The following is a 5,214-nucleotide window of genomic DNA, read 5'->3' on the forward strand; positions in this document are numbered from 1 at the left end:
TATTTGTTTTGATGGATACAGGGATACAATGCAAGGATACAGTGAAATAAGGTCATATTTTTAAATGTTGAACACAAATAGCTTAGTAGGTACTTACAAAGTCAACTTTATTATCACTGGCACTTAACAGACAAGAATCGCCTCGCCTCTATGTGATGTTAAGAGCGTATTTAATTTGGCCTATAATCGAAATGTAGCTAATATAAGAAATGCATTTTGATGTGGAAAAGTATTGAATATTGGAATGTATGCAATATCAGGGATGTCTCAGTTATTAGAAAATTCTCATATACGAAGAATTTATCTAGGATTGAGAATGAATCTAATATAAAGGATGTATACGAAATTAGCAATGTATCACATAAAGGAATTATTACAATATTACTAGTTCAGATTGTTGCGAAATTAGGCTTTTTTACCCAGATACATAATCACAATTAATGTACTCAACATGCACAATTTATAAAATATCCTTTCTTTTTACCTAATGAATATTAATTGATCACAAAACATTGTGCCTACAACAACCCACTGTTTTACACAAGTCATCAACTAACTTCCTAAACAATTCTTTTTACATTATTTCCACACTCACCTCCAAATAGAAGACACATAAGGAACATTACATGGACAGATACAAGCAACACACTGTTCATAATGTCTCCAGAACTCGCTGTATTGTTGTGACGAAAGTGAGAACTCATTAGTAGGAATATCGCTAACTTTGCACACTGTAGTTGCTCGCTATCTCAGCTTATCCGTAAACTCTACTCACGGATCAATTTGTGGATAATTAGTACAAAGACAAGCAACAATTGCAACAGAATAACTTTGCATGTGTTAGTGTTGCGAAGATTGCTTACAGTTGTTAAACATTGCTCGTACTAAACTAACTTGTTGCGGGATAATTAATATTTCAGTAGTACCTAGGCTTAGTGATCTTTTTACTTGGTCAATATTGTGGGTTCCACTACTTTTTGTCTGATCTACCCATGAACTATACCTTCAAGTATGTAATTTAATTAATAGATTACCTCTTGAGTTGTAATGTATGTTTCAAATATGTGATGTATTTTATTTTTCAATTGAGTTCGTAAAAGGTTGGAACGTAACATATGCTAATTAATGATGTATTTTGCACTACATCCCATAAGCGATAAACCATTAGTAATGATTAACTTTGCTTCTGCAATTTAATTGTTAAATAAAATTCTAAAACATTTTCTTATTAAAGCCTGGCAATTGAGTTTGTTAAAGGATCAGACAAGATTCCAATAATACACCAGTGATTATTACGACTATTAAAAAAGGAGTAAGCCACCAATAATGTTAAGTATTATATTTTGCCTTTAGTCTGTCCCAAGAAATACAAGTTTTGACATTTAAATATTTGAGCCATTAGCCTGGCTCCAACACATGTTTTGGGATTTTAGAATATTAACATCTCTAATAATTTAAAATAATATAAGAAATCTAGATTTTCTAGACTGTAGCAAGACCAACAAGGCATTAGATGGAGCAACCCTAGATAAGGGTGGTTGAGAGTAATGAAAGATGGTTGAATGGTTCTTCAGCCTATTACGCGATAGCGCACTGCGTCGGTCTATATTGGCTGAAGACAAGTGGTAGGGTAGTTTAACTCTGGCGAAGGGCTGTTAACAGTAATGCAAGTTCCAGACTGGTAGAGGGGTTCTTCAGCTCAATGCGTGGTATAGGGATGGCTCTTGAATCTCCGCAATCCCCAACCCATACTTACTGAACATGTGATAATTAATTGTGCAAACCGTTGTCTAGATTTGATTCCCCATTTTTCTTTTATTTAGCTCTTGGTACTATGATATTTCTTGTGACATAGATGCTATAGTTTACGATAAGTTGAAGCTACGTAAAAAAAACGAGTGTTCGCCAGAACTCAGTAATCGATAACAGCACACTATATCGGTGGATGAAGTTGATTACTAATTGTAATTCTAAACCTGGTCATAACTTACACATGGGAATCGAATGTCTACTTTTATCAGTCAATGGTTTTATACACCGAGTTAAACTGAAAGTATAACTTCTGTTATCTCTCATGCCACACTAATTTAATTCTGATCAAGTGATCAATCTGTCGAAAACTAGGGAACAAACGAATTGTTGCTTTGCGAGTTGCTTATTCAGCTAGTTCTGTTTGAATTAAAAACTAGCTGGTCCATACAGGTAAGGTGGTTGTAGTCAAAAACCTTAATAATTAAGTCAATGATAAGTGGAGTGAGGTGAGTTGTAAAGTTTTACTAACTAGGATTTTCAAGTTTTTTTTTAGCCAGGATCATCATTAAAAGTCCACTGATAGAGGGGGGTTCAATTTAAAACCATCACAAAACTATAGAATTTTCTCCAAATTGAACAAGAAACCTTTTTACCAAGATAACCCGGTAACCATCCACATACCCAGCGAACATAAGACTCATATTTTAAGTCCTCAGATCTTTTTCTTACCCATGTGTCAATAAATTCAAATGTTCTCTCTTCTTTTGCTCCCGTAAACCAAATCAACCTAAGGTAGGCCTACCAATGGTCTATACATCAGTGAGGTATTTATAGTTAACAAACGAGGTGACACCAGGCTCACGATTGTTCACAGGTGTAGTTTGCTGCTTGTAGGTCGTAGCTTGTAGTCAGGTCGAGCCCGCACCCTGGGCCAGTTTTCAATTAAGCTGCTATAATGATCGCCATTTCTCACACATTCTCACGAGAGCTAAACAAACAATGTGTGATCCCTCGCTCTCACTCCCGCCTTCTCACAATGAACCGATCGGCTCGCAGCTCGCACCGCCGCGCCGATCATGCCGTAATTTGTTTAATGCCGTAGGTCCGGTATCCGGGTGTGGGACGGCTGGGACACAGTTTACCTAGCGTACCGTGGGACGTCCCACAGGTCCAAAGTGTAATGTGGCTTTCAGTAAAAAATTATGTTCTTACGAGATCTGGTATTTTAAAAGCTAATTATTTACTTTACACGCACACCTAGCAGTGTATTTTCAGTTGAATGCAATTGTAGAATGGTTGTGACAAGTGTAGCTTTGTTACTGACAAGGATGAGCTGTTTCTTTCGCTGGGCGTCAATGGCCCAGCACAAATGGACTCAGTTATAAACCATAATACTGAATTTTGTAATTATTGAACCGGTAACTTTTTGATCTTAACTACTGTAAGACCACTCTGCTATCCAGCTATTTAGTTTGATGTGTTCATGTACTTTATGTACTTTAAAGGAACATTTTAGAAGTATTCTGGATTAGAGGCGTAATCCCCTTTTGCTACTGAAATGCTAGAATGTGCTAGAATGCTAAGTCTTTGCTGAAAGCATTAAGTTAATATAATTCTTTCTTAAAAGATTCAAATTTATCAAACTCATTAATATTTGTCTGAGGATTGTCATAGTTAATTCTTCATCTTCAGTTTGTTCTGCCATATATTTTTAAGATACAGTTGGTCCAGGTCACTTGCAACAATTTTTAGGTTAAAAGACAGTAATATTTATATGAGCAGAATTTAAGATTGAATGTGGTCAGGAATATTTCAAGCTGGATATTTCTGCCTATCAAAAGCCATTCAAATTTGTAATATCGGTTTACATGATTTAAAGTTGAATGGGAGTGGCATGTTCTTAAAATCTCAAAAAGAAACGGTGTATTTGAGTTATATCGCAGAGAAATGCCCTATACCTAAAGATGAAGAGATTATTTGGGTAGAGTGAAATCGTTTGCAATTCAAAGAGATAAAGTGCTGGGCCAAAAATATTAATAGATTCGACCATTCGACCCAACCAACAGAGGTCTGGTCTTCGTCTGTGAAGAAGATTGGTATAATTATTATTACTGCTGTTTTCAAGTTATAATTTTTATGAAAGATAAATTATACAAGCGATCACTTCCTAGGAGTATTTTATATTTGGATTAATCTATTTTCTTTAAATGATGGTTTTGCTTTTGCTCCACCTTTTAACTTACATTACTCTCTTTATTTAGGGTAGGTTTCATGATTTTTTTCTAAACTGTCTCGTTTGTTTGTAAAATCAAAAGACAAGCAATAGTGTTCACAAAGAATGTATACATTAGAATGATAAAGGTAAAAGGGAATATGTTAATTCTATATTTTTCATACATACAAGAATGTTTAATAAACACCCTAATTAGATTGTGAATATGTACAAAGTTTCTACAGACTTAGTATTGAATAAAAAACGCCGGCAAGCCTTATTTTTGATGGTCCGTAACTAGACATAGTTCTCCTTGATCATTGGACTTTTACACATTTGTTATACATATTTATTTATATATCTATATATTTTTATACATAATTAAGTCTAAAGAACAACAGCAGATCTCGCTGATATGATGATGATTCTGGCTCTGACTCTGACCACTGAGCCGATTCTGTTGATTAGTCGTTCCTCAAGTCTTGCTATCAGGTTATCTTTAGTCTGCAATTCTGCTGGTTTGGTACGAACACTATTATAAGCCTTGATAAATTAGCTTAGTAATTTTCGTAGATGCATCAATACCTTGAATATCTTTGTCACATTCAACAGTCATCCTTCGCACCCAGTCGTGTCTGAATTGTACAAATCTAATATTATTTCCTACAGCACAACCAATCTTAGCAACACTACTTGTTCTGTATTGTCAATGGTTATAACGTAGCTCTGGACAAAACACCTTGAGTAATTTGTTGGTTTGTTTTCGAATGTCACAGTACGGTCCAGCCATTACTTGTCTCGTTGTCGTCGCCACCGCTAGGTTCTCCACTGTCGCCGTTGTCTACAGTAGCCGTAGCGGTAGATCTAGCCAGTAGCCACACAATTACGCTTCCCGCTTACCGTTGAGCGTGACAACACTTTGCCACAATGTGTGTGGCACTTAGCGTTACAGGACTCCGCAGACTTCAACGGGGATAAAGTGTTACGGGTTGGAGGTCAACGGTAATAGAGTAGGGAATAGTACTTATAAAACGTGTTATTGGATTTTTTAAGGTTAAGTGTCCAGTCCGATACAGAAATGTTAATACTGGTAGCTTTTTGATGGCTGTACATTGAATGTGTATTTGCAGCATATAACTACTGTACACAGGTACAGTGTAAGTATGTGAGAGTATAGACGATATGTGATAGTATGTATAGTATGTAGACGAGTTGAGAGTATAGACGATATGTGATAGTATGTATAGTAT

This window comes from Macrosteles quadrilineatus, unplaced genomic scaffold (genome assembly GCF_028750875.1).
Source record: "Macrosteles quadrilineatus isolate MER2022 unplaced genomic scaffold, UCM_ALF_1.0 Scaffold_2__2_contigs__length_208266976, whole genome shotgun sequence".
NCBI classification, from domain to species: domain Eukaryota; kingdom Metazoa; phylum Arthropoda; class Insecta; order Hemiptera; family Cicadellidae; genus Macrosteles; species Macrosteles quadrilineatus.